Source organism: Pseudophryne corroboree, chromosome 1 (genome assembly GCF_028390025.1).
Source record: "Pseudophryne corroboree isolate aPseCor3 chromosome 1, aPseCor3.hap2, whole genome shotgun sequence".
Taxonomy (NCBI): Eukaryota; Metazoa; Chordata; class Amphibia; order Anura; family Myobatrachidae; genus Pseudophryne; species Pseudophryne corroboree.
In genome coordinates, this window is record NC_086444.1 from 580,503,666 (window position 1) to 580,518,104 (window position 14,439).

The 14,439-nt window shown below is 44.7% G+C and overlaps 1 long non-coding RNA gene across 1 annotated transcript; it reads right to left on the reverse strand.

Annotated features, from left to right (window-relative positions):
- Nucleotides 1-1,850: 1,850 nt before the first annotated feature.
- On the reverse strand, nt 1,851-2,993 carry LOC134924796 (uncharacterized). The gene is made up of 2 exons (XR_010177516.1): nt 2,710-2,993; nt 1,851-1,913 (listed from the first exon to the last, which is right to left on the reverse strand). It is a non-coding gene; the product is annotated as an uncharacterized LOC134924796 (long non-coding RNA).
- Nucleotides 2,994-14,439: the final 11,446 nt, after the last annotated feature.

The following is a 14,439-nucleotide window of genomic DNA, read 5'->3' on the forward strand; positions in this document are numbered from 1 at the left end:
AAGGGGGACTGTCTGCCGTAATGTGTAAAAGGGGCTCTACCTGGTGTAGTGGCAGTACTGTGTATAATTAGAATAATGGAGACTACTGTGCACCGTAGTATGAATTGGAATAATTTTGTGGCCACACCCTTTCCCCATGAAGCCACGCCCCTAATTTTTTGCACGCGCCTATGGCGCGCACTGTCCATATTTTACATAAGGATGGGGGGCGCCAATGCCATTTCTTGCACACAGCGCTAAAATACCTAGTTATGGCACTGTGCACAAGCGCACGTTTGTGGGTGTATATAGCGGGGTGTCCTGAGGTACCAGAATCGGGCCATACTGCCATAGAACTCTGTAATACCTGGGTTGCAGATTCATTACTTGCAACCCTGTCAGAAATCTGAGAAATCTAAGATTTGATAGAGGAAAACCACTCTGGTTCCCTTGCTGGTATCTGTGCTAAACCAGTGCTATCCTGATTACATGGAATGGGATCATCCTGGGAGGATAAATCCTCTGCAGCATATGACACAGTATCCCTGGACATAGCTAAAGGAGACCATCAAACACTCCACACACACACAGGTGGGAGCAGACAGAGTTTCCCCCCCAAGAATGGCAAGAGAGACACAGAGCCAACCCATAGTACAGCGTTTTCAGTAAAGGGAGATCCCTTATCAGCGCAGACTGTGTCCCTTAACAGGAGACACAGTCGTTTTACAGCCTCCCCTCCCTTCTACAAACCCCTGGTACAATGCACTGACAGTTGGTGTGGAGGGACCTGTTCTTCCATCCAGCGCTGTGCAGGCAGGAAAACGGCACTGGAACCGTGCTGGATCCGCACTGAGGAGAAGCTCCGCACCCTTAATGGCGCTGTGCTCCCGCTCTTCATAGATTATACTGGCCTGAGGAGAAACTTGCTGGCTGAGATCCACGGACCCCGACAGACTTGCTGACCAGTGTGGGGGTAAGCGCTGGCCCAGGGCGCCCCTCACAGCGCCGCACTATGTGCCTCTGAACCTTCACAGGAGCGCAGTTAGTACTGCTCTCCCTCCCCGTTGCCGCCATCTAGGGGGGGTCGGTGTCTCACTCACCACTCTTCAGCTTCTGTAAGGGGCTGGTGGCATGCTGCTGGGGCGAGCGGTCCCCTGTAGTGGAGAATGATCCGACCCCTCTGGAGCTCAGTGTCCAGTCAATGGAGTAAGTGGCTCAGGCCCCGCAGGGTGGACACTGCTTCCCCCCTTATGTCCCACGCTGCAGGCAGGCTGTTGCCAACAGCCTCCTGTAAATAAATAAACTCTAAAAACAACTTTTAGTAGAAAAGCTCAGGAGAGCTCCCTTAGCTGTGACCGGCTCCTTCGGGCACATTTTCTAAACTGAGTCTGGTAGGAGGGGCATAGAGGGAGGAGCCAGCCCACACTCTCAAACTCTTAAAGTGCCAATGGCTCCTGATGGACCCATCTATACCCTATGGTACTAATGTGGACCCCAGCATCCTCTAGGACATAAGAGAAAGTAACCTTTTCCCAGAGATCCACTGGTGATAAGGATGAGTCAACTCAGCACACCAGAGCGACACAACATTTTGACATCTGGTCAGGCCTCAGAATTGGCCAAAATTAGTGACACCTCCAACGTGACTTAATCTAATACAGTAATCATCCACGGAATGGTGGAGGACTATTTTAATGACAGTGTACAAATGAGCATGTCAGACAGTCCCTTTGACTACTGGGAGGGAAAAAGCAATTTGGAGCCCTTTGTGTGACACCCACCAAGGTGAGTATAATGGAAGCCTGACAGGAATATAGCTATCAATGTCTATTCACAACACAATGCAATTAAAGGTAGATTATTCGCAGACATTAACTTTACAATTTTATTGTAGGAGTATATTCAACTGGATCGCTTCTCTCTTTTGCTGTGAACTAAAGAAAAAGTTTCACATTTGATAACATAACTATGAACAGAGAATGCACATCTACAAAGCAGAAAAGTACATTTCAACATTTAACAACTTATCATACTAATAAAGTTTTGCGAGCACGTAAAAGGTCAATTTCCTGAGGATGGGGTGAGTTGTGAAGTGAACAGAACAAACAAGCGATTAAGGACTATAGACTACAGCTAGTTCTGGTTATCCAAGTAATTTTGTAGATCTCCCCTTTCTGTAGAGAGTCAGTTTACAGTGTAACAATCCTCATTGACTTGAGTAGCAATAACACTTAGTGATTTTATTGTCTTGCTGATTCCTGCAGTTTATATATCTACTGGCAATAGCCCATTGAAAGGTAAACTGATGGTTTCCAAACTCTATTCCCTTACAGCAAGCTGTCACTGACATCTGTTGCCTCTCTAGGCAGTAGCCTTTAGTAATTGGGTTGCTAGATCTGGCTGTGCCTTTAATCATTAGTCTATGGCTGCATCTATCGGTTACTGGTAATCAGCTGCACTTTACTGAGTGGACTGTCCTTTTCAAGTAGCCGGCTGCTTATTCAAGCTGTAATTATGTAGATTACTTAAGCAGCTGACAGGGTCAAAGTTGCTCGTGTCTGCAGCATCCTGTCACTTATGCAAAAGCAGAAGTTTCTTTATTAACTATATTTCCTACTATTTTTGGTGTGCGAAGGGTTAATTAATGCTGCAGCTCTGATGGGTGCTGTAATGTTAGCTTGTGCAGTGTCACTTATAGTACTACACTCTTATAGTGATCTGTTCAGCTACCTGGCTGCACTGCCCTCTCCATCTCCGCTCTGCCCCTGTTTAGCGCCACCTCTTTCACATAGAGATGCAGGCACGACGACCAGGCTACGGATTCACTGGAACGGGATGCAGGTACCACGGAAAGCACCAGGAAGCTGTGATACCTCTCTCCCTTCTATCTCTGTTCCCAAGATGACTGCTCACGGCTCATCTCCACGGAGGAGGTGCCGCACCACTCCCCTCTACATCATCTCACCTAAGATGAACGCGCTTAACTGCTTCAACTACAGCTCAACTTCAACTGTCACACTGTACCACCGGACACTGGTCATGTGATGTGCACCTGATCTCCTGAACAGCTGCAGAGACTGCTGGGAATTGTGGTCTTCTGTGTGGGTGCCCAAACAAATCAATCACTACAGCCACAAAACTGTGCTTGTCCTTTTTAATATCCAACATAAGGATGCATTGGAGGGTTCTAGGACAATTCCATGTTACACCACTTTTAATTTCTGCCACTGCTGTGTGGCAATGTTTCACAGATGTGCTATAAACTGCCGTGTGTTTTCTGCCGCTGCTCTGTCGCTTAGTAACCAGCACAGCTCGCTGCAGCCTTTGGCCAATATTGGTGAAAACAATATTATGAGCTGTGACATAGTCAAAATTTACTCAACATGACTGTAAATGAATGTTATTAAAGTGAATACTGTAGGAACAAAACATAGGCCCAAATTACATGATTTTAGCTGTTTTTAGCATATTTTAGCATTTAAAAAAAATCTACAGACACAAAACCAAAACATAAGAGGGTGGTTTTGCAAAATATGAACCAAAACACAAAATTAATATACAGCCAAAACCAAAATACAGGGGTCAGCGCATATCTCTATTTCATACATCTCAAACATCATCTCTAAATACTTTTCATAATGTTAGTAAGGTCTACCTCTGACTTGTGCCTCACATTGGGGGAGATGTACTGTATGAAGCAGTGAAAAGAGCAGAGAAGTGGGTCAGTGGAAAAGTTGCCCATAGCAACCAATGAGCTTTGAGGTAGCATTTATCAAGTATATTCAATGAAATTATAGGTATATGCTGATTGGTTGCTATGGGCAACTTCTGAAACTGGCTAACTTTTCTACTCTTTTCATTGCTTCATACATCTTCCCCATTGTGCCTGATAACAACGTCTCAGTCTCACATACAAGTCTTCACTAGAGCTGCTACCCACTTAGGGTAACAACTAGTGATGTGCACCTGAAATTTTTCGGGTTTTGTGTTTTGGTTTTGGGTTCGGTTCCGTGGCCGTGTTTTGGGTTCGGACGCGTTTTGGCAAAACCTCACCAAATTTTTTTTGTCGGATTCGGGTGTGTTTTGGATTCGGGTGTTTTTTTCAAAAGACCCTAAAAAACAGCTTAAATCATAGAATTTGGGGGTCATTTTGATCCCATAGTATTATTAACCTCAATAACCATAATTTCCACTAATTTTCAGTCTATTCTGAACACCTCACACCTCACAATATTATTTTTAGTCCTAAAATTTGCACCGAGGTCGCTGGATGGCTAAGCTAAGCGACCCTAGTGGCCGACACAAACACCTGGCCCATCTAGGAGTGGCACTGCAGTGTCACGCAGGATGGCCCTTCAAAAAAATACTCCACAAACAGCACATGACGCAAAGAAAAATGAAAGAAAAAAGAGGTGCAAGATGGAATTGTCCTTGGGCCCTCCCACCCACCCTTATGTTGTAAAAACAGGACATGCACACTTTAACGAACCCATCATTTCAGCGACAGGGTCTGCCACACGACTGTGACTGAAATGACTGGTTGGTTTGGTCCCCCACCAAAAAAGAAGCAATCAATCTCTCCTTGCACAAACTGGCTCTACGGAGGCAAGATATCCACCTCATCATCATCGTCCGATTCATCACCCCTTTCACTGTGTACATCCCCCTCCTCACAGATTATTAATTTGTCCACACTGGAATCCACCATCTCAGGTCCTCGTGTACTTTGTGGAGGCAATTGCTGCTGGTGAATGTCTCCATGGAGGAATTGATTATAATTCATTTTAATGAACATCATCTTCTCCACATTTTCTGGAAGTAACCTCGTACGCCGATTGCTGACAAGGTGAGCGGCGGCACTAAACACTCTTTCGGAGTACACACTGGAGGGAGGGCAACTTAGGTAGAATAAAGCCAGTTTGTGCAAGGGCCTCCAAATTGCCTCTTTTTCCTGCCAGTATACGTACGGACTGTCTGACGTGCCTACTTGGATGCGGTCACTCGTATAATCCTCCACCATTCTTTCAATGGTGAGAGAATCATATGCAGTGACAGTAGACGACTTGTCAGTAATCGTTGGCAGGTCCTTCAGTCCGGACCAGATGTCAGCATCAGCAGTCGCTCCAGACTGCCCTGCATCACCGCCAGTGGGTGGGCTCGGAATTCGTAGCCTTTTCCTCGCACCCCCAGTTGCGGGAGAATGTGAAGGAGGAGATGTTGACGGGTCGCGTTCCGCTTGACTTGACAATTTTGTCACCAGCAGGTCTTTGAACCTCTGCAGACTTGTGTCTGCCGTAAAGAGAGATCCAAGGTAGGTTTTAAATCTAGGATCGAGCACGGTGGCCAAAATGTAGTGCTCTGATTTCAACAGATTGACCACACGTGTATCCTGGTTAAGCGAATGAAGGGCTCCATCCACAAGTCCCACATGTCTAGCGGAATCGCTCTGTTTTAGCTCCTCCTTCAATGCCTCCAGCTTCTTCTGCAAAAGCCTGATGAGGGGAATGACCTGACTCAGGCTGGCAGTGTCTGAACTGACTTCACGTGTGACAAGTTCAAAAGGTTGCAGAACCTTGCACAACGTTGAAATCATTCTCCACTGCGCTTGAGACAGGTGCATTCCACCTCCTTTGCCTATATCATGGCCAGATGTATAGGCTTGAATGGCCTTTTGCTGCTCCTCCATCCTCTGAAGCATATAGAGGGTTGAATTCCACCTCGTTACCACCTCTTGCTTCAGATGATGGCAGGGCAGGTTCAGGTGTTTTTGGTGGTGCTCCAGTCTTCTGTACGCGGTGCCTGTACGCCGAAAGTGGCCCGCAATTCTTTGGGCCACCGACAGCATCCCTTGCACGCCCCTGTCGTTTTTTAAATAATTCTGTACCACCAAATTCAAGGTATGTGCAAAACATGGGACGTGCTGGAATTTGCCCAGATGTAATGCACTCACAATATTGCTTGCATTGTCCGATGTCACAAATCCCCAGGAGAGTCCAATTGGGGTAAGCCATTCTGCGATGATCTTCCTCAGTTGCCGTAAGAGGTTTTCAGCTGTGTGCCTATTCTGGAAAGCGGTGATACAAAGCGTAGCCTGCCTAGGAACGAGTTGGCGTTTGCGAGATGCTGCTACTGGTGCCGCCGCTGCTGTTCTTGCAGCGGGAGGCAATACATCTACCCAGTGGGCTGTCACAGTCATGTAGTCCTGAGTCTGCCCTGCTCCACTTGTCCACATGTCCGTGGTTAAGTGGACATTGGGTACAACTGCATTTTTTAGGACACTGGTGAGTCTTTTTCTGAGGTCTGTGTACATTCTCGGTATCGCCTGCCTAGAGAAGTGGAACCTAGATGGTATTTGGTAACGGGGGCACACTACCTCAAGAAATTGTCTAGTTCCCTGTGAACTAACGGCGGATACCGGACGCACGTCTAACACCAACATAGTTGTCACGGCCTCAGTTATCCGCTTTGCAACAGGATGACTGCTGTGATATTTCATCTTCCTCGCAAAGGACTGTTGGACAGTCAATTGCTTACTGGAAGTAGTACAAGTGGTCTTCCGACTTCCCCTCTGGGATGACGATCGACTCCCAGCAGCAACAACAGCAGCGCCAGCAGCAGTAGGCGTTACACTCAAGGATGCATCGGAGGAATCCCAGGCAGGAGAGGACTCGTCAGACTTGCCAGTGACATGGCCTGCAGGACTATTGGCTTTCCTGGGTAAGGAGGAAATTGACACTGAGGGAGTTGGTGGTGTGGTTTGCGCGAGCTTGATTACAAGAGGAAGGGATTTACTGGTCAGTGGACTGCTTCCGCTGTCGCCCAAAGTTTTTGAACTTGTCACTGACTTATTATGAATGCGCTGCAGGTGACGTATAAGGGAGGATGTTCCGAGGTGGTTAACGTCCTTACCCCTACTTATTACAGCTTGACAAAGGAAACACACGGCTTGACACCTGTTGTCCGCATTTCTGTTGAAATACTTCCACACTGAAGAGCTGATTTTTTTGGTATTTTCACCAGGCATGTCAATGGCCATATTCCTCCCACGGACAACAGGTGTCTCCCCGTGTGCCTGACTTAAACAAACCACCTCACCATCAGAATCCTCCTTGTCAATTTCCTCCCCAGCGCCAGCAACACCCATATCCTCATCCTGGTGTACTTCAACACTGACATCTTCAATTTCACTATCAGGAACTGGACTGCGGGTGCTCCTTTCAACACTTGCAGGGGGCATGCAAATGGTGGAAGGCGCAAGCTCTTCCCGTCCAGTGTTGGGAAGGTCAGGCATCGCAACCGACACAATTGGACTCTCCTTTTGGATTTGGGATTTCGAAGAACGCACAGTTCTTTGCTGTGCTTTTGCTGCAAGTCTTTTCTTTTTTCTAGCAAGAGGATGAGTGCTTCCATCCTCATGTGAAGCTGAACCACTAGCCATGAACATAGGCCAGGGCCTCAGCCGTTCCTTGCCACTCCGTGTCGTAAATGGCATATTGGCAAGTTTACGCTTCTCCTCAGATGCTTTTAATTTTGATTTTTGGGTCATTTTTTTACTGATCTTTTGTGTTTTGGATTTTACATGCTCTGTACTATGACATTGTGCATCGGCCTTGGCAGACGACGTTGATGGCATTTCATCGTCTCGGCCATGACTAGTGGCAGCAGCTTCAGCACGAGGTGGAAGTGGATCTTTCCCTATTTTTTTAACCTCCACATTTTTGTTCTCCATATTTTGCGCACAACTAAAAGCCACCACAGGTATACAATGTAGATGGATGGATAGTATAGTATTACTTATACTTATGGACGACGAGTGACGACACAGAGGTAGGTACAGCCGTGGCCTACCGTACTGCTGCTTAGTGCTTATATATAAATATAATATACTGTATAACGGACCTGGTGGACAGTGTCAGCAGCAGACTGCTAAACTAGTATGAAGAAAGAAAAAAAAAAAACACCACAGGTATACAATGTAGATGGATGGATAGTATAGTATTACTTATACTTATGGACGACGAGTGACGACACAGAGGTAGGTACAGCCGTGGCCTACCGTACTGCTGCTTAGTGCTTATATATAAATATAATATACTGTATAACGGACCTGGTGGACAGTGTCAGCAGCAGACTGCTAAACTAGTATGAAGAAAGAAAAAAAAACACCACAGGTATACAATGTAGATGGATGGATAGTATAGTATTACTTATACTTATGGACGACGAGTGATGACACAGAGGTAGGTACAGCCGTGGCCTACCGTACTGCTGCTTAGTGCTTATATATAAATATAATATACTGTATAACGGACCTGGTGGACAGTGTCAGCAGACTGCTAAACTAGTATGAAGAAAGAAAAAAAACCCACCACAGGTATACAATGTAGATGGATGGATAGTATAGTATTACTTATACTTATGGACGACGAGTGCACTGACGACACAGAGGTAGGTACAGCCGTGGCCTACCGTACTGCTGCTTAGTGCTTATATATAAATATAATATACTGTATAACGGACCTGGTGGACAGTGTCAGTAGACTGCTAAACTAGTATGAAGAAAGAAAAAAAAATCACCACAGGTATACAATGTAGATGGATGGATAGTATAGTATTACTTATACTTATGGACGACGAGTGCACTGACGACACAGAGGTAGGTACAGCCGTGGCCTACCGTACTGCTGCTTAGTGCTTATATATAAATATAATATACTGTGTGTATAACGGTCGGATCTGGTGGACAGTGTCAGCAGACTGCTAAACTAGTATGAAGAAAGAAAAAAAAAACACCACAGGTATACAATGTAGATGGATGGATAGTATAGTATTACTTATACTTATGGACGAGTGACGACACAGAGGTAGGTACAGCCGTGGCCTACCGTACTGCTGCTTAGTGCTTATATATAAATATAATATACTGTATAACGGACCTGGTGGACAGTGTCAGCAGCAGACTGCTAAACTAGTATGAAGAAAGAAAAAAAAAACACCACAGGTATACAATGTAGATGGATGGATAGTATTACTTATACTTATGGACGACGAGTGACGAGTCGACACAGAGGTAGGTACAGCTGTGGCCTACCGTACTGCTGCTTAGTGCTTAATTATATATATAATATACTGTATAACGGACCTGGTGGACACTGCAGTGTCAGCAGACTGCTAAACAAACTAGCATGAAGAAAGAAAAAAAAAAACACCACAGTGTTTTTCAGGCAGACAAACGTATACTGGACTGGTGGTCACTGTCAGCAAAACTGTGCACTGTACTCCTGCTATAACTGCTCCCCAGTCCCCACAATTAGGCAGTGTGAGCAGTGCACTCAGCACAGATATATCATGCAGCAGTGCAGCACACTGAGTGAGCACAGATATGGTGGAGCGTTTTTTTTCAGGCAGAGAAACAACGGATTAAACTCAAAACCCTGCACTGTACTCCCTAACAGCTGCTCCCCGTCCCCAATCCTCCCCACAATTATAACTAACTAAGTTCTAATATAATACAACGGACTCGGAGAGGACGCCAGCCACGTCCTCTCCCTATCAATCTCAATGCACATGTGAAAATGGCGGCGACGCGTGGCTCCTTATATAGAATCCGAGTCTCGCGAGAATCCGACAGCGGGATGATGACGTTCGGGCGCGCTCGGGTTAACCGAGCAAGGCGGGAGGATCCGAGTCGCTCGGACCCGTGTAAAAAAAAGGTGAAGTTCGGGCGGGTCGGATTCCGAGGATCCGAACCCGCTCATCACTAGTAACAACCCACATATTTATTAGAGGTTACCATACTCACACCTAAACTACTCATACTGGTAAAGTCTCAGAACCATCTCAATGTCCACTCTGAGATATACTCACCTATCTTGTCCTAGCTGTGCCATTTTTCCAGTGGATTATAAGATCTCTCATGAACATTTCCATACATACCCTAGCTTAATACTTGTCTACTCTCCTGAAAGTTGTGGGAGGCTCCTGATTGTTCGGGCAGTTCCCCGCAATCATGGAACAGTGGCAAGGTCTCCCGCATCCTTCCCACTTCTCAGTGAAGCAGGCAGGATGTGGAGATCATACAGGTATTTGTGGTGCCGTATGGTGGGTCAGAGCTAAATTTGCATCATTTTGCCTCGACCCCTACCCGCGGACCCATGAATCATGAAATTTTTTTCAGGCTGGGCCTACTGATATGCAGCCCAGCCCCACCCCAACAGTGGAAGATGCATTTCCTCTCCGGGCATCTCCCGGAGAGGAGATTTTATATGTCGCCAAGTATGCATTTCTTTTTATGTCAACATTTATTTTATTTGCTATGTACAGTATATCCTTGTTTTATGCATGCTGTTTTCCAAAGCATTGTGATAACTTGTTGTAAAAGTTGTAATAATAATAATAATTGTTGTTATTACTTTGTGTTTGTATATACATTTTAATTTGTTTACACTAAATAACTGCATTATTTTTAGATCTGATCTCTACCCTTCATTCTTTGTGGACCTTTAGTGTTCTATTATATATATTTAGCATTAAATATATCTTTGTTCTAAACATGTAATGCTGCATAATTTCTCATTACAGTAGCATACATTGGTCATAACTATTGGTATTTTGGCTGCTGTTTATTAATCTTACCCATAAAATCTGTATTTATGTTGTCTTCTTTTTTATAAATTGACTATTTTCAAATGTGAAATGTTTGATCACATATAGCCGACCACACATACGGGGTGATTGATGTTTTCCTCTTATTCTAAAAATGTAAGCAATATATAATCACATTTAGAGTCTGTTACTATAAATTGAATTGGTTCTTTAAACATAGAATCATACAACATACAATAAAAATCTTGAATTACACAAGACAAAGTGCAACTGGAAAAACTAAACAAAGATTAGATGATCATTAAAGGGAGAGAAATAAAGCATGAAGCTGTGTGAATAGCACAGAGATGTCGTTTAGAAGAACATTTGAATAGGTTTTATTTCTGACAAATGAGATTAGCTGGAAACTTTAGTACAAATGTCTCCTTTGTACTAATGGAATACTTTATTATAAACTTTATTATCTTTTGTAATACAGTGCTCCATCTTTATACCATCCTCCTTTATATCCAACAAGTATTTTCTGCTCAAAAGTGTATTAAAGTATATGAATTTCATTATACCATATCTCTATATATATAATTCCACCCACATTAAAACATCAGTTTTGGATAATGTGATAAGCTGGCATTATAAAGGAATAGTACTGTATGTAAATATTTTAACATTAAATACGTTAATGTTAAAATAAGCATGCACCAAAAATGAGCATGTTTTCCATTACACTCATAAATTACCCATAGTCTTTCACAGATTGTAGCCAATATCCCGGTGCTCAGAATACAGATGCTGGGATCCCGACTGCCGAGAATACCGGCAGTGGCGCCAGGGCTATTCCCACTCATTGGTGTCCATGACACCCTTAGAGTGGGAATAATACCTGTGGCAAGCGCAGTGAGTCACCGAGCCCGCAGCGTGTTGAGCACAGAGAGCCCGCAAGGGGCATTCTAGCATTCACCCCACTGCCGGCATTCTGGCGGCCAGGATTACGGGATAGGTATTCTGACCTCCGGGATCCAGGCCACCGGTATTCCAACACCAACCCGTCTTTCAATAGTACTATAATTCTTTACTTGCACACAATGACAATAGTGCCAGAGTACACGCCAATGTCATGGTCTTTGGAAACACTCATGGAAGAGCAGATACCCAGCCTAGTTTTAGAGGTAATCATGGGCTAATGAAAATGCTATGTATATTAAAATGTATTAAAGATTCAACCTGCCACCATATTAAGGGGGTCGTTCAGATCTGATTGCTGCTGTGCATTTTCACACAGCGGCAATCAGATCCGAACTGCGCATGCATATGCACCACACTGCGCTGGGGCGTCGCACGGCTGCAATGGCCATCTGCGCCCTGCAACGGGATGGTGTGAAGAATCCATTTGCACGGCCGTTCACAAGGAGATTGACTAGAAGAGGCCATTTGTGGGTGGCAACTGACCGTTTTCAGGGAGTGTGTGGAAAAACGCAGGCAGGCTCAGGCGTTTTTCAGGGAGGGTGTCTGATGTCAGACATTAAGTCCTGGGATGCGCAGAGACTGCACAAAATCAGTTTGTGCTCTTGCACTCTTGCACAGCGAAAAATCACTCCCCCTGTAGACGGCGACTATCTGACCGCAGCAGTGCAAAAATTGCTGCCCTGCGATCAGGTCTGAATTAGGCCCCAAAACCCTTTATTCATTAAAACTTTTACAGTTTCTCTTGAAATATTTTAAGTTTTAAGGCTTTTTAATAGTGGCTGGCTAATCACGTTATTCTACTCAATATGCCTACCACACGGCAATGTGACCCAGATGATCAATAAAAAGCAGCAAGTTCTTGACTTGTACCACTATCTGATCCATATTGTATCATCCCCCTTGGCTGCCTTCAGAGCAACTGTCCGTACAACAACAGTTGCTACGCCAGTGTGCATAGCTCATGTCTGAGCAAGCGGATAGAAGGTGCATTGTGTTATTTGAAAAAAATAGCTTAGTGTTACTGTGAATTAGTCAGCGAGTTTGGCCGCAAATCCTTACCTTTCCCTGTAGGACATGTGACATCACTAAAAAGCATTTGTGCTGTACAGTAGTTTTACACCTGCAGTTCATATATTACACCAGGTAACAAAAACATACTTGTCAGCTACTGAGAGAAATCCAAGCGTTCTGTGTGCTGATTCCAAATCTGAACTCCAAATTGGCCTATCTCATCAGGAACTAAAGTTATGGCCATCCTACTGGTTTAGATTTTAAACATTACACAATAGCTATTACAGTGACTGATTACAGTTAGGGTTCACCAAAAACATGTGCTTCTTCTGCCTCTGGGACAGTCGTGATGACAAACACCATTATGATTAGAGATGAGCGGGTTCAGTTCGTTGAGATCCGAACCCCCCCCCTCCCCCGGACTTCACCTATAATTTTACACGGGTCCGAGGCAGCCTCGGATCTGCCCGCCTTGCTCGGTTAACCCGAATGCGCCCGAACGTCATCATCCTGCTGTCGGATTCTCGTGAGATTCGTATTCTATATAAAGAGCCGCGCGTCGCCGCCATTTTCACTCGTGCATTGGAGATTGAACGGAGAGGACGTGGCTGCGTTCTCTCCCTGAAAAGCTCAGTATCTGTGCTCAGTGTGCTGCAAATATCTGTGCTCAGTGTGCTGCAAATATCTGTGCTCAGTGTGCTGAAAATATCTACGTTCTCTGCCTGAAAATGCTCCATATCTGTGATCAGTGTGCTGCAAATATCTGTGCTCAGTGTGCTGCATTGTGGGGACCACCAGTATATAATTATAGCAGTACAGTACAGTAGGCCATTGCTGTATCTTGCAGCTCTGTGTCAAGTATACTATCCATATCTGTGCTGCATTGTTGTGAGCAGTATATAGTAGGACAGTGCAGCATTTTGGTGACCAGCAGTATACACATAGTACAGTACAGTAGGCCATTCCTGTATCTTGCAGCTCTGTGTCACTTCTAGTATCCTGATCAGTGCTCAATATCTGCTGCATTGTAGAGACCAGTATGTATACTGTACTGTGCGACGTGTGTTATACACCTGGTGATTTTATACATCCTGTAATCTGTACTGAGCGATGTGTGAGATACACCTGGGGATTATACACACTGTATACTGTACTGTGCGGCGTGTGATACACCTGGTGATTATACACCCTTTATACTGTACTGTGCAACATTTGTGATACACCTGGTGATTATACACCCTGTATACTGTACTGAGCGATGTGTGAGATACACCTGGGGATTATACACCCTATACACTGTACTGTGTGATGTGTGAGATACACCTGGGGATTATACACCCTATATACTGTATTGTGCGATGTGTGTGATACACCTGGTAATTAATTATACACCCTGTATACTGTATTGTGCGACGTGTGTTATACACCTGGTGATTATACATCCTGTAATCTGTACTGAGTGATGTGTGAGATACACCTGGGGATTATACACCCTATATACTGTACTGAGCGATGTGTGAGATACACCTGGGGATTATACACCCTATATACTGTACTGTGCGATGTGTGAGATACGCCTGGGGATTATAGACCCTATATACTGTACTGAGCGATGTGTGAGATACACCTGGTGATTATACATCCTGTAATCTGTACTGAGCGATGTGTGAGATACACCTGGGGATTATACATCCTGTAATATGTACTGAGCAATGTGTGAGATACACCTGATAATATCTGTGCTCAGTGTTCTACATTGTGGTGACCACCAGTATATTATAGTAGTACAGTACAGTAGGCTATTGCTGTATCTTGCAGCTCCGTGTCAGACTCAGGTCTAGTATCCTGATCAGTGCTCAATATCTGCTGCATTGTTGTGAC